Genomic DNA, 16,834 nt, shown 5'->3' on the forward strand with positions numbered 1-16,834 from the left:
CTGCTAGGAGCAGACATCTAAAACAGTTGTATCCCCAAGCTGACAAAAAAGTAGAAAAATGTAGATGAAAGTGAAAGGAAATGTGGACCTAAAAAAACATCCAAGTCACTATATTTTAACCTTTATTTGTAAAATCAAAATCTCTGTCTTCTCAGCAAGGTCAGTAACAAAATACAACTGGAGTAAGAATCCCGGTGACTTATTCCACATTTGTCATCTTATTCCATTTTTTTCATCCATGTTTTACTTAAAGTTCTTTATAACTATGTATTGTTGGTTGACTGCTGCGAGTCAGCAGAAGTAAAGGTAATTTTTAAGGCAGTAAACCTTTCAGAGGGATGTTTGCCAGCCTATATTCCAAGTTCAAGAAAGCCTATTGTTAGTAGATGCTTAAATCACTGCATAGGATTTTTCTCACCTTCACTGGAGTGCTTTCAGGATATCTTAGTTTGAAAATGATTCACTCAGAGGCTGAAAGGGTGATCTATTTCTTTTCAGTTTGGGTCCCTGAACACAGCTGTTGAGTAATAGTCAGCTTCAAGAATAGCTGTCAGTCTTTCAGGCTGAAGTTGGAGCTGGAGGAGATCAGAAAACAAGAAAAATCTGTATAACTTAAAGCAAGACAGAATGACACTTAAAGACACTTTCCCCAGAGCAAAGCCAAGTCCTTTCCTGAGCACTGTTCTGGTTACACTGGTAGGGTTTGACTTGGGGGGACATGTCAGGCAGGAAATGATAAAAGAATTAATATAATTGGAAGATGCAGTTTGCAGGAAGCAAAGAATTGAGCACGCTAGTTGCCATTTAGAATGTGCTTGCTGGAAACACCAGTTGTCTTGTTTCTGCACTGCACTGTTCTTTCTGCTGCTTTCTGCAGTTTTGAATATATGCTTCCTGGCCTTGGAATTAATGTACTAGCTGAGGCATGGAAGCTCTTAAAAGCAGAGTACCTCACACAACTGCTGCAGCATACATAATTCTCCTGGTTCAAACCATCCTAATAGGAGACAACCAAGCTTAATAGAGTTACCCCAGGGAAGAATTAGGCCCATAAAGCCTACCAAGATCTCATGGTCCATCAAACATGGCCTTATAAACCCAAAAGATAAAAATCCACCTATATTTTATCTTCTCTTTTTAAGTCTCATAATATAAGTATCTGTCATTTTCCAGCTGCCTATTCAGTTGATTTACGCTAGCTGCATTGATGACTTTAGTCTTTTGCTCCTGTTGTGTGAGGGAATTGGCCTGAGATCCTTACTGTCTTCTCACTGCTTTAACAACTTCAACACCTTAAGGTATGTGCAAGGAGTCTAGCATTCCATTTGCTCCTAGCTGAGTGTCCCCTTCTCAGCAGCTTGAACAACCCTAGTACTCATTACATGGCTGCAGTCAGAAGGATTCAGAGGGATCCTGAGTGGAAAACTTGGGACTCTGGCAGCTGTGAATAAGACCAACAGCGGAGTGAAACTGCAGTGATTGTAGGAGTATTGACTATGGGATCTGCGTGATTCTGCATGATTACTTGATCAGTTTTGGGGACCTCAATACAGAAAGGACACTGTGGTGCTGGAGCAGGTCCAAAGAAGGGCAACAAGGCTTGTTAAGGGCTTGGAGAACATGCCCTATGAGGAGTGACTGAAGGAACTGGGGCTGTTTAGCTTGGGGAAGAGGAGGCTGAGGGGAGACCTTATTGCCGTCTTCAAATATCTGAAAGGTGATTGCAGGGAGAGCAGGGCTGGTCTCTTCTCACTAGTGACAGTGGAAATGGTGTCAAGTTGTGCCAGGGAATGTTTAGGTTGGATATCAGGAAACACTTCTTTATAAAAGGGTTGTTAAGCACTGGAATATGCTCCCTAGGGAGGTGGTTGAGTCACCATCCCTGGATGCGTTTAAAAACTGTTTGGATGGTGCTCAAGGACCAATGGTCCATGGTGTGGTAGTGTATGGGAACTGCTGAGTCACGGCCCGAACCTCTGATTGATCACCTGAGGCGAGCCATAAGTCAGCCAGAGGAGCACAGGTGAAGGCAATTCACCTGTGCTGCCGGAAGGGGTGGAGCCAGGCTGCACCCCTCCTAGACCTATTTAAGAGCTGGCTACCAGTGGGGAAGGATCTTGTCTGGAGATCCCTTCTTCTGGTTCTTTCTGTAGGTGGGCTTAGCATACAGGTAAGCCTTCCATTTTTTCTCCTTATTATCCTAGTCTACTTTGCCTAACTCTCTTGTTCTTCTGTGATTATAACATCTTAATATCCATTGATTATACAGGTAGGTTATTAGAGTTAGGGTAGTCTGGTTAGGTTGTGGTTGGACTTGATGGTCTTTAAGATCTTTTCCAAATTGAGCAATTTTATGATTCTTTGATTCTATGATTCTGTACTGGGCCTATGTGGTAAGGCTTTAGTAGTGGGGGGCTGCAGGAGTGCCCTCTCTGAGCAGAGCCCAGCAGCCTACAGTGGGGCAGGAGGGCTGGGGGACCTGATGCACGTGGGGCTCTGTGTTGGAGCAGTTCCTGAAGGGTGGGCCCTATGGGACGGAGCTGTATTGGAGCAGTGCTTGGAGAGCTGAGGCCCGTAGGAAGCTCTCCTGGAATCAGTTCAGAAAGAACCCCATGCTGGAGTGGCAGAAGGAAGTAATCATGAAGGAGCGGCAGAATTCAAGCATTATGGGCAGACCGCAGTCCTCACTCCCCTGTACTGTTTGGTGTGAAGAAGCAGAGGAGGGTAGATGGGAAGAAGGTGGTTTTAGGTTCCTTTTAGTTCTTACTGCTCTTGACCTTTATTGTAGGCAATAAATTATATTAATTTCCCTATGCTGAGTTTGTTTTGCCCTTGACTGTAATTAGTAAGTGATCTACCTGTCTCTATCTCTGCTGTTGAGATGCTTTTCATCATGTTTTCTCTTTCTGTCCTTTTGAGGATGAGGATTAAGAGAGTGGTGTAGTGGAGCTTATCTGCCTGTCACTGTGAAAATACTACATGTTCTAGACTAAGAATTTTATACCTGGTAAGGGATGATAATTTCTACCTGTTAAAATGGAAACTAAAGGAAGCAAGCTTAGAATCTCAGTCTTACTCAACTTTAAAGAATAATGTTGAAAAATCTATTACTGACATTTTTTTCTGAAGTGACTATGAATTTTGTGGGTGTATTGTTGCTTTTATATGATCTTAATTAAATTCTTCTTCAGGGCTTGTGGCGTACTAAAATCCACAAAAATGTTTACATAATAAAATGTAAAAAATGCACATATGCATACACACACCAGAATGGAAATTCGGAAGTTCTAGTATGGGTATCTGTGATGCTCTGAGGAGTACAAAGATGGCAACAGCTCTATATTCGTTCATTTCAACAGTGAAAATATCCAATCATCACCATAGAGAATTAGCTGGACCTTTATTCAATCTTGCAATGACGGACTTCAGTGAGAGCCTGCACTTGTGTGAAAGCTAAAAGCTAAACTATGGGAACATATTTTATAGCAGGAGATGACCTGGGGTCTGACTAATCCTCTCCTTCTTTTTTCACATCTGCTCTGTAAATTCTAATAGTCAATAAATCACTTAACTACTAGATATGACTTGAAACTGTACTGTATCCCCACATCAAGGGCACTGGAGCAGTCTGCTTTTTCAATGCTCAGAGAAATCTGTAGAGAAATAGGGACCCAATAAAAGCTTGCAGCGGGTTCTGAGATCATGGTCATGGCTAAGCAATGGCCAGCAGCTCCCATGGGATGGGTCAAGGCCAGACCAGGCTGTCCTGAAGGGCATCTATGCATGCCTCCCCACTGCCTTAGAGGGACTGAGCTGCTCTCATCTGTACACTTTGAAAGCTGGCCCCAAGATAATCCTCCAAGCAGGATGCTCTCAAGGCTCTGAAAATAGTGTGGTCTGTTCTTATGGTCTTGAGGAGGTAGTTTGCTTCAGCAGACGCAAGTTTGGATATTGTATTAGTACTCACATGAATTGCTCTTCTGATGTACTGGGGTACATAAATGCAAAGATTGTCTGAATTCATGATCTAACACTAAAACTTCTGCTCAGTTTTCTGCTGGAAAATGGTGCCTAAGGAAAACATCTAAGTATGTAAAACCAGTCTTTTAGTTAAGGTTGCTAACAACTCCAAATTGATATCTGTCTACATAGCTGTATGAATTTATGGCAAGAATGTGTGGTACCATTATGATAAATGAATATTGATGTCTGTAGTATATAGAGACAAACTGAGCTCTAATGATTTCCTAATAAAGTAATTTGTTCTTAGATCACAAGGGGATACAAGCAAAAAATACTTAATGGCAAGGCCAAGGTAATTATTTTTCAGCATCTAATTACACTTATATAACTAATTCGGACTACATTTGCTGAACTCAATGACAATATAGAATGTCCCACCAGGGTTCACATTTGTCACTAAAAGCCAATTCCTGGACTTTGACAAGAGGGCAGGGCAGCTCCTGAGAGGTAATTTAATGTAATTAGGAGGCTATTATGTTTACTATCTGCACATTGTTCTTGCTTTATATTAAATCTGACAACTAGAGAAGGTAAAGGAACATTTTTCCCAAAATTAGCCTTGTCATCTCAGATCAAACTTTGCCTGCAGTTTATTCTCTTCCCATCTCTAAATTGGAGCTAATGAGAAGGAAGAAGCCCGTGCAGAAGTCGCAATAACAGAATGTACTTCATGTTGTGACAGACCCAAAGAGAGTTGCATATAATGTTTGTTGAGACACACATGGAAGGGCCAGTCTGGTGTATTTGAACACAAAGATTTATATTTTCAGTACACCCTGCATGCTTCACAGAAAACTTAAAGAGATTACAAATCTGTGCTGTGTTTCAGTTGATAGACTACTGAACAACAGATTATTTCTGTAAGTTTGCTTATAGAAAGAAATCCAATCTCTATTTCATGATAAGAACAAGCAACTTAAGCACAACTTTTTAATTCTTTATGTGGGGTTTCTTTTGCTACCTGTGTATTTCACACACTCCCATGGGGAGATTTTTGGTCTGTGAAGGAGTTTATATAGAAGGGACAAGCCTTTGTGCTCATGCAGTTTGAGCAATTTTGGGTTTGTCCACTTTCTGCTCCAAACTAGAACATCAGATTGGTAATGTTAACAACTTTTTTATTCTTCCTTACTGCAATGCTTTGAGGGAGGAGAGCAGTGAAGGAGAAAGCAGATATGATGCAGAGTGGAAGAGAATAGAATGTTTCTTTGGAGTAGAACTTCATCAGGGCAAGATGAACAGCAGGAAATGAGGAAATTCAAGATGGGTAAATGGCATTCAGCAAAGGGATTTTCAACAAAAATTCATGTAGTGTTTCACAACATCTTGGATACATGAGAGTTTCTGGAAGCCAACGCAGTAAGATTCCCAGGGGCCAAGTAAGAACACTGACAAAGGAGATAAAGAGTGACGTCTTGTGGGAATTTATTTAAATGAAAAGATTTCTTCAGTAAAATATCTGCTTTTTGTGTTCTTCCTTCTACTCTTTAGGGATCTATTCCCCACAAGGCTTGCTGGTCCTTTTTTTCTAAGCAGATCTACTCTGTATAGGAACAGATCCAGGCTCCTGCTGTGAAAAGAAGCACTTGGCATTTTCCTCCAGGAATGACATCCTACTGTGGATAGTCTGCAAGTCTTCCCTATGCTGCTGCTTTTCCTCTGAGAATCGTATTGCAGCTGCTGGCAAGGAGAATAACAGGCTGTTTTTCTTGTGCAATTCAACCAGTCCTTTTGGTGAGTGGGTGAACAGACCAGCTTGGTTTGGCTGTGGGCTTTTTCATTTTCCACATTCTGCTGGGAGCTGGTCCCACACTGCACCTTGTTGCAGGTATAGAGCAGATTTTCCTCCCAGTACTTTGCATCTTTCTCTCTTTCTTCTCCTCTTCTCACAAACACTGGCTCACTTCTTCATTCCTGCACAATTTTCAAGGTAGTTTCTGAGCTGTTCCTTGTCCATGATGAAATTTAGCTCCATCCCCCACATCAGTCTTGCTTCCAAAAATTACCTTCATGAAGATTATCCAAGGAAATACGGTCAGCACTGTGAATCAAGAATCTGATTTCTAATTTACCTAGATTTTTAAATCCCTTCTTTCTATTACTCAGTTCAGCATAATAAGTATGGTGTATTAACAATGAAGGATAATGTGAGCTACACATTGAAAGGAAAGGCTTTTGTACTCCCTATACAACTGGTGCTGCAACGCTGTATAAAGGACATTGTCACCCTGTGACACATTTTATCCTGTAATACTATTAAAAAGAGTATCAAAATACATTATTTGCTTTTCCAGTCACAGTCATATAAATTAAAGATGCCTGGAAGCAGCTTACATTCATATCTAGCAGCTGTGAAAAATGATCTGATTTTGATTGCAAATAGTATAACAACTTCCATTGTGGCATAACTCTTTATCTGCTGTCATTCTCTGGCCTCAACTTTTGTCAGCTAGAAATACCAGCAACCAGTTTCTCTTTACCACCTTGATTCTGTCCACAAAATCAGAACATTCTGCTTTGGTTTCCTATATTTTTAAAAGTTTCGGATCTGCTCATTTAAAAGGGACATGGAACTGACAGCCCTTACTATTAACATTTCCTTGAATGCATGAATGATGTCATTCCTTCTGTCTTCAGTGACACACTTCACAGTCCTTATTTGCAGTGTCACTAGATACATAGTCATGTGAGAAGTCTGCTAGGGTTTTTTTAAGTGAGGTAACCATCTTAGCAAGTGAGCTAAAAATAATTCTTTCTTTTCCTGAGGTTAATTAGACTGTTTGCTCATTTTTTTGTTTTAATTGTTTTTGCATGTTTTCATTTTTTTTTTTTTCTGTGAATAGCAGGCATAAACTCGCCTATGTCTCAAAATTCTCTAGTTGAAAAGGTTTAAATCTATGACATCTTATTGATATGAAATCTGAGTAACCATAGGAGGCATCTCAAAATTAAAAACAGACTAACAATCCCAGAATCTATGAAAAGTACAATATTTCAGTCATCGTTAAAATGTTGTGTCAGAGACTAGAATATATCTCCCTGTGGGAAGATCTGGATGATTTAGTTTTGCATCTGTTATCAGACTTCTTAAAATTATGGTTTATTTGTCACATAAAATAAGAATTTCCTATTTAATTTTAATTTTGAAAGTGTCTTTGCTGGCTATTTTTGCTCAGTAGACCACAGACTCGCACTACAAATCATGTTCAGTCTTTCATTCAGGATGAATTCAATTGCTCCTGCCCTGTCCTGCTCGCAAAATTGATGGTACCTGCAATGGCTCTTTTGTTTTATCACATGGATTTAGTAGCAGACTGGAAGATGGCTGCTCCATGTGATGGCAACTTCCAAAGTGTTGACATTTGTCTTTATTTCATGTTGGTCATTACAACTAGGTAGTCAGTCTGCGTAATGGGTAACTTAAATACGAGGCTGCAAGCAAAATACGAGCCTGCAGCCAGCCACTTAATCCTACATGTTAAACTACCTTTGCCTCTGGACTGAACCACCTTTCACTACTCATCTTCTCCCAGGCCTCTCTCTTCCCCTCTGCTCACAGAGGCAGCATCAGGCTAGCAGCCACTGTTTTCACACTGCAGCTGCAGGGTGGCAGGACTGACATGCACTGTGGGCAGAAATCAGTTAACTCTCCTTCTCTTGAGCCCTTTTCCCTGTCACTGACAAACCCTGAGAACGAGTATGCATTGTTGGCTCCCAGATGTATCTTAAAAGCAGACAAACCAAAAGGCTAAGACACACTGCTCATAGCTCAACTGATGTAAATCAGTGTGCACTGATTTACAGCAGCTGGGGATTTGGTTCAGGAAGGCAAGCAGTCATTGATGGCATTGTGGAGGTGAAACTGCAGGCTGAGAGAGGCCCACCACATTTATTTTGTACAATTCTGGGATGTGAACACTGCTCTCCTCAGAGAGAAGCATCCTGGTCAGCCAGATGCAAGTGCTGTCTGGAATTCATCAGCATCTGAGAGCTTACAGCCCCATACTTTAGTGCTGTAAATCAAAGGTGTGCACAGTAATGTTGAAGAACATTGCATGTGTCAATTCATTAGTCAATGGAGTGGGAACGATCAGCACATCAGTCATGAAGATATATGAAGTCTGCCTCTTAATGATGTTAGCTCGTAGGCAGATTGTGATGGAACCTTTGTGGCCTGATGACTGTGTTTAATATGTGTAATCCATACCTCAATAAATCTGTGGCTGGCAAGAGAGCACAGTCACTTTGTTCAGTTTATGGAAAGAACACCAAAGCACTGTGGGCAGCATTAGCATTCAACAACATTCGGCCCAAATGTAGAAACTATCTTTATTGGAACTACATTTAAAAAAATAGTAATTACCCAATTAAAATTGCTGCTTCTCAGGACAGTACACACACACATCAGATTCCGTTCATGTTGTACTCATGTCAATGGCCATAGGATTTGGGTGTTCCACTGCTGCGTGCAGCATTAATCAGCCTGAAGTTCATCACTGGTTAAGGTGCAGCAGCTCAGAGTGCAGGCAGGGACTGACTTGCATTAAAAATGTCATGCTGACACGCTGCTGAACAGAAAAACAAACAAACAAAAATTGACATACAATATAAATTTAAAACATTGGTCATGCTTGGAATGTACGCTAGGAAAAAAAAAATCAAAAGGAAAAGAGTTGGCAGCAAATTTACTTATTCATAACTAACTGTTCTTTAAAATTCTACAGATCCTTTCATGGGCCAGATCTACAAATGCAATGAATGGACTCTGCCAAGGTGAATGAAACGGCACCAGCATGTACCAACAGAAGACATGGCCCTACTCAGTGCTCTCTTTCTGGTATGGTTTGTCGTTGTACTAATACTATGGGAAGCTCTCTTACCTTTGCTTCACTCTGTTCCCACATTTTAAAAAAAAAAAAAAAAAAAAAAAAAAAAAGGTAGGAATCTCATCCCAGCTTTTAGAGGACATCAGTTTTCAGGAACAGCTCTCTGATAAAGCAGCGGTAGCAGGTGGCAGCAGAATACCCACCCACACAAGCTATCTTCAGGGAATGGAGAGCCAAACTAATTACACTGCAGCTAGGATGGCAGCAGCACATAGAGGAGTTAGACCGGATGGGAAAATGAATTGTGAGAGTTCTTTTATTCTCTGTATCATAAATGGTGAACCATGGCTCTGCTTTGCAATCAAACAGCAGTGAAATAACTGGAATATGTGGGTCTTCGAATGAACAGTGTATTGAGGTTGACAGAGGAAACCATACACTTCAGAGAACACGTTCTAAATTTCTAGTAGTTTGAGAAAACTGCATGGCATTTGGTTCACATTTACAAGAATTTTTCACATACTTAGAGATGAGAGGGTTTGTTTTGTTTTGTTTTGTTTTTTAATAAACAAAGATGAAAGCAGTCAGGCACCAGAACGACTGGTGCCCTACTGAGTACTGGCTTAATCCTGCACTGATCCTGAGAGATTATTTTTCGGATGAACTGCAGAAGATGTTGAAATATTTCTGTGAATATGAGGTAAGCAGACACTGAACTTCACAGCATACGCAAACTGCAGATAAAGCTACAGGGACTTAGCTGACAGCACTGAAACAAGCTTATCAGCTTCTGAAGGTGTTAGCTGTGATTTTAAATACTGCCATGTGTGTGACATGGAACTGTACTGTAAAATCTGGATAAGAAACTCAGTAAGAAAACATGTTTGTAGAACAGTGTGAATTTTCTTTTTTAATTAATCTTATGTGTCTTATATGACTTTGAAATACAATTATTTTTCATATGTATGTTTATATATTATTCATGACAGAGAAAAATGAAACCCCAAATTTCTCAAATGTTTAGCAGCATGTATAGAAAGCTAATTCCCCCCTAGAAAAAAAATACCTGCTGCTTTCAATGTTTTTGCCTGGCAATTGCAGTCTATGACACTTATCTTTCATTTCCTGCTCTAAGCTGCTGGCTGGATTATGTCCATCCAGCATTTGACATGTTTCTCCTTACAAGTATTTACCTTTATTTAGGTGGCATTATTCGTTTAAACCATATGTATCTCAGTCTGACGAATTAAATTTGCAGCTAAATTTATGTCTACTTTGTGTCACAGCAGTCTTTCTCATCCCTTCCAGAGAAGGGTACCTCCCCCTGATTTCACGTGCATTCCTCAAGGTGAGCTGGATAGAAAGCAGCTGATCAGATTGGAGGACTTCATGCAGCTGACATTCATTTGGAGCTGGACAAGGAGGTTTATACAGAACACTGAGGTATATACAAAGTAGAGTCTCATACCTACCATTTTGAGGAGAGAAAGAAAGGGAGAAAGCTTAAACTAAAATCTTCCTTCCTCTGCAAGAGAGGAGACACTTAGTTTCCATGCAGAAATGAAGGCAATGATTTGCTTAGGCTTATCTGTCATTTTCTGAATCTTTATTATGACACTGCTACTGTTTGAAGCAGATATTTCTTTGCAAAATCCATGCCATTTTATATCATAAGAACACAGCCATTCTATGTCAGAGCAAAAACTGATCTATACTACTATCCTGGTGTGACAGAGCTGACACTTAAAAAAAAAAAAAAAAAAAAAAGTTTTAGAGCATACAGTAATACTTATTATCTCAATTTCCAGTGATTTGCAGCTCAGAGACTTCCTTGACCACTGTTTTATACTTGCATTTAATGCTTGTTGGTCAAGAGTTTTTTACCTCCTGACTTTATTTAGTGCTAGGCATGGCAGCACAGTGTTTGGCATGCTGACCATACCATGGCAATGATTTCCATAGCTCGATGCATCTTCTTTCGCTTGAACCTGAAATGGGCTGTTTCATTCTTTGCTTGTTTAATGCCTCCACACATTTTTTTTCAGAGTACTCCAGATAACTGAATCAGTGAAGCTTTTTGGGAAGGACAGTGAAGTACCTCATGGAAAGTCTCAGGGACGCAGAAGGTTTGAGTACAGGGAAGAAGAACCAAGGGTTCTCGTAAGGCAGGGTATCCCTAAGTAATAAGTATTGCAGTTGAGGAACAAGGACCTTGCACAGAAAACAGAGAGACCAAATCCCATGAATTCCATGTCTGCACCAAGTATTCAAGTATAGTGAATGCTGGGGAGAAAGGAATTTGTCCAGGGCTGTAACAAGTGGTGACAGCATTTGGAAGACTTCCAAGAGAAATGCAAGTGCAGGATAATATATACTTATTTAAGATGTACTCCCAGTTCAGGTTTTGGGCAAACCTCTTTTTGCTGCAGGTGCATGGTCGGTGATCAGAAAGTTAATGCAGCAAAGCACCTCTTATTATCTTTGGCTCTCTTATTCTAACTGGCTGTCATTCAGAGAATAGGAAGCTTAACACTGCATGGAGAATTGTCCTCTCCACCTGTCAGTGATTCATTTCACACATTCAGTCACTAGGGACTCTAAGAGATTCTGGTTGTTTTTTTTATCCTGTCTCAAATTAGGACTTTGCGTCTGTATTTTGTACTCACTTCCAAATTAATGCTCATAGTCTGGGGGAGATAAAATCTTTATTTGGAACCGAAGATATTTACATTTGTTGTGTATGAGCCAAACAATTTATAGGTTTAATTTTTTCATACATATTATTAATCATATTAACACAAATAATCTTCAAGCAAGGTACATACTTTTTCTATAATGCCTAAAGGAGAAAAAAAAAAGCATAGATTTTTTTATACCCTCTCCCCAGTGGTGGTATAAGCACAGATTTCCTGTTTTTTTTGACTGGCCAACCAAAGGTAGGGCTAAGGATTAAACCAATGATGTTACTTCTTTTGCCCACAGTACATGATGGACAACACTTCATAACAACACTTTCTCTGAGAAATCTTAGAGTGAGAAGAACATCTTTGTTGACCTTGGTACAACTGAGATCCTCAGGAAATCTCAGTTCTGAGAAAACAGGAGGTCTCCAAGCTGCAGGTAAGCATTTTTTTTTTTTAATGTTGTTTCCAACTCCTCCTATTCAAGTTTCCTATGTTGATCAGAGGCTTTACTTAATTTTTTTTTTTAACAGGATTTGTAAAAGAGCAAGATATTTGGGAATAAAGGTAAGAAGAGAAAGGTGACTGAGATCCAAAATGAAAAGAATAATGTTATTGGTGAGAAAGTAGCTGGAAAGGAAGAAAAAGAAGTAATTCACTGTCTAATTGAGAGAATTAGATAGTATCTAAGTGAGAGAAGGAGAGAATAGGAATTTGAATGGGGAAACGTCTAAAAGATTTGAGGAAGGAGAAATGGAGGTGATAAGGTGTTATGGACCCAGTATACTGGAAGTGGATTTATTGGTGCACTAGCAGGGACTCGAATGAATAAAGCATTGAAGAGAAATGAGAAGGGGAATAGGGCAGAAAAGGACAGAGAATAGTCTTTAAATAAGAGAAAGGCTTTCTTTGAAGTAATAGGGAAGAGAAGCAAGGAAACAAATATTGAGGAAAAGGCTGCTGGAAAATGTAGAAATTCAGAGACTGGCATTTTACCCAGAGCCTGAGTTTGATAAGAATGGAGATGATACATGATGCCACATAAAAGCCAAAACCCCATAAATGTTTAAGGATCAGCGCCCTAAAAGAAAGAGCTTAGGTCAGTATGCCACAGGCACTGCTCTGGAGAAGAGAGTTAACTAATAACTTAAATATCTGTCCATAATATGTGTAAAAAACACTGTTCTATCATGGGGAATTTCCATCTGAGTATCTTGTACTGCTAGTCTCATGCTGCCAGTAATAAAATGTCCTTGGAATTTTTAAATGTTACAGATGACAGTTTCTTAAATCAAAATGTGCCGTATCCAGCTCTGGGGACTTCTATATTAGACTATATCTTGACAGACAAAGAGGGATTCATTAGTAGACCAAGTTTGGAGGTAACTTCAAAGCAAAGTGTTTACTAACGTGTTAACATTTGTTACAGGAAAATAGAACAAATTTTGTACTGGCAATATAAACATTTGAATTTTCAGCTTTAAAAAAAAAAAGATGAAGTTAAATTGAGACTCACATATAGTTCATAAACATGTGAATATTAACTGGAAATGTTCAAGAACATTCTGGAAAAAACACAGATTTATAAATAAGGAAGGAAAATATGCAGCTGAAGCATGATGGGGAAGGGGGGAAAGAAAAGAATACAGTGCCAAATTTCTCTTTTCTATTTATGTAGAATCATGTATATATCAGAAATGGAGTATTATAGAAAACTGGAAGTTCGGATGACAAAATTGTAGCAACAGATTATTTATTTTAAGGAAAGACTAATGGAGGAATTGTCTTTGGAGGACACAGTGGTCTTTGCCCTCCAGCAAAAAGCACAGCAAGATCTAGTCGATGGAAGTGGGATTTGAAAACAGTCTCTCAGTTATTGTGTGTCAATTTACTGATGTTTTTCATGTGAATTCTATATTAATGGAAAGATTCAAAATTAAGTATGGATCTTCTAAAAAAAATCCAATCTGAATACAGGCATATTGCATGGTTGTAAGTGTTTGGTGTAGCAAAGGTCATATTAGATGCACATAGAGATTCCTTTTGAATTGCAATTGGTACAAAATTCTTACAAATGGAAGTTCTGTGACAAAAGAGGCAGCAGAGGAAGATATCACTCCTCCTTTACAACTAATAGATTTTGTTTAGCTAAGGCGTTGGAAGAATGAAAAGGGATGGAGTTTGAAGTTAAAGAAAAATAAACATAATTTGAAGAAGGAGAGGAGATAAGCATAGAGAGAGGCAATGCTAACTTTCTGAGCTTGCAGGGCTGGTAAGATTGTGAAGTTCATGACTGAATATAGAAAAGGAAATCTTAATAAAGCCAGTGTTTGTTACTGAATCCCAAAATGCAATTGGGGCAATTGATATTCAAGCAAGACTGGATGAGACTCTGGGCAGTCTGGTTTAGTGGCTGTCAACACTGCACATAGCAGGGGGGTTGAAATTAGATGATCTTTGAGGTCCTTTTGAACCCAGACCATTCTATGATTCTATGATATTCTGATAGCTCAGACAAGATGCCTAGCAGAGGGCTGCAAGCTGAAAGTTGACAGAAAGAAGTTTGACAGTTTTTACACTTACGGGCCAGGCGTGATATTTAAACAGGTGTCAAGTAGAGCTGATTGACCTCCTGAAAGAAACGGGAGAAGGAGACTGTACCCTGAAAGCTCAAGCAGAGCCAGTAGAGCTGTGCACTTGCTGGAGCAGTGGTCCTTGGAGAAGAGGGAATATGGACAGAAAGGAAATGTGATTCTCTCTGCATTGGATTAGACTGTGCTAGAAATATGTTGGAGAGAATGGCAAGATGAAAGATGGATGTACAGTTTGAAAACATTATTTATAGGGCAACCCGTCTAAGGCTGATGGGAAACAGCTAGAATGTTAGTCAAGATCAAGTGAAAGTGAGGCCTTATGATAAAGTGAAGGGGGTATCGGTTTCCTGAGGGAACAGGGGCTCTGGATGTATTTCTCCTAGGTGGAGATTAACAAGGACTTTGGTTTTGAGTTTGAAACTATTGCAAGTGACTGAGAAAAGAAGAGCTAAGAGATTGAGAGGGAGGAAGATTTGTGTCTCAGGCAGGCAGACTGTGAGTGCATTTTTACAGATGACAATGCTCTGTGCAAGAATGACTCACGGAGGTCACGTTTCAGCCCAGTCCATTTTCTGAGAAATGTGTAATTTATTTCTATAAAGGGGACATACTTATCTAGTTTAATTAGGCTAATTACAGGTCTGTGTCAAATATAGGAATCAAGAATGTGTAGGTGGGTAGAAGGCGTAGGTGTGTAAAGAGGGAAAAGTCCTTGTAAGGAGCATCGCTTTTCACTCAGAAGAAAATGACAGGAATCTGAGTAATACAGAATCTGAAAACCATAATGTTACAGAAATTGTGCATGGCTGGATACTATGGTGCTCAGTATTGAAGCCCAGCTAAACTGAGCCTTAGATTTTACTTGAATATAAAACATGGGAAAGAATGGATCTTCAGAGAGATTCATTTCTTTGTATTGTTCCAAGGCTTTTTTGGAAATGGGGCACAGTGAAGTAAGGGAGTAGAAAGGTTGATGGTAGAGAAACAGGAAGCTAAAAATAAGAGATTCAGGGGCAGAAGTCACACACACACACACACACACACACACACACACACACACACACACACACACACACACACAAAAAGGTGAAATGAAAGAAAGGAAGCATAATATTGCAGACAGAGACACTGAAAGCCCCAAGAAGATGACAAAGCAGAAATTACTGGATTATCTGTGGGCACTGAAGGATCAGAACAGTGCTGGGAACAAGAAACCCCAAAGGAGAGCTGGTAGGGTAGCAGGGCATGGCAGGGTTTCTCTCTCTCAGTGGTTCCAGGCAGGGAATTTGTCCTTCGTTTGAAAAGGGAGAGGCAGATGCTCAAACAAGTTGAGTGTCTGGAGTACATGACAGGAGTGATTTAAGTCAAGTTTCTATCACCACTGAAAATAACAATTGAACTAAATCCAAGATACTGACCTCTGCAAAGGTATTTACTGCATCCTGATGAAGACTGATAATGTAGCCATAAATACAGCAAGTAGCTGGAAACTCATGGTTGAGAAATATCAAGAACCCCTGAGGCTTTTCCTCTCTCACAGTGGGTAACGTATTTCAGTGAAATGTGAGAACAAAAAGATGATAACCCAGAAAGATTTATCTTCTTGCTTGGGCCCTGTGTTGCATACCAAGCTTGGATTCACTTCAGTCAACATTTTTTATGATATAGTGTCTCTTTGTAAAAAGAACTTTACCAAAGAGATTCAAATGGAAAATTATGCAATCAATATATCTGACTTTAAAAAGCAATGGAATAGCTAACTTTCTCATAACAAATGTTATTTTGTGTCTGTCCTGGAGAGTGAAATGACCGGAAATTCTTTATCATTTGTATTAAATCATTCTAAAACTAAAACAGTTGGAGGGTCAGCTAATGTGAGCACTTTAATCTTGCTAGAAAAGCAAATTTTTGTCATGTTTGTCAAACAAGAAAGCTCAGTTATGGTGCAGTCCTGCTTCAAAAAGCAAGATGGTTTTTAAAGCACAAGAGATTTCACCCAAGGAAAATACTATTTGTGCCCAACATATTGAAATGGAGTATAAGAGAACTGTAAAAAGACAGCCCCTCCCTTCTGCTTCTTGAAAGACTGAATAAGCAGCCACAGTTATTGTCTCCCAGATCCTATAGCACTGCAACCCTTCCGTACCTGCTTGCCAACCATTTAAGCACCGGGACTTTCCTTGATAAACAGTTGTCTCAAACAGATTCTTAGCCCTCCCAGTCTCATTCTGAATTATATTCTTTCGCTGAAAGGTGTTAATGGCCATAGTCAAGTGGGACTTTGATCTGTGGATAATCAACAGACTTGAAGCAGACGGATGTGCTAATCACACAGGCTGCTGAACCTCACAGATGGGTGTGCTAATAACCCAGGCTGTGAGGAAGGATGCAATAAGTTTTGTAGTTTTGATAATGAAATATTTGAAGCTTTTGTCTCCTAGTTTGCGGGGCAAAGAAGCTGATCTGTTTGTAAGCATGGAGGCTAAAAGATTTATGGGGCTGTGTGGAGGATAGAAGAAGCTGCAACACTTTTTGAAGAGCCCACATAGTTTTAAGATGCAAAATACTGCATAAATGACTCAACAGGCCTGGAAGTTAACCATATACCTTTTTTTTTTTTTATCCCCTAAGTAGCAGAACCTAACACGGATTCCTCAAAGTGTCCTGAATTGCTACTATTGCTAGTGAATGCACAGTTGAGGCTGTCAGA

Source organism: Centrocercus urophasianus, unplaced genomic scaffold (assembly GCF_019232065.1).
Source record: "Centrocercus urophasianus isolate 14NV4802_14NV808 unplaced genomic scaffold, USGS_Curo_1.0 seq_11, whole genome shotgun sequence".
In the NCBI taxonomy this organism is placed as follows: Eukaryota; Metazoa; Chordata; class Aves; order Galliformes; family Phasianidae; genus Centrocercus; species Centrocercus urophasianus.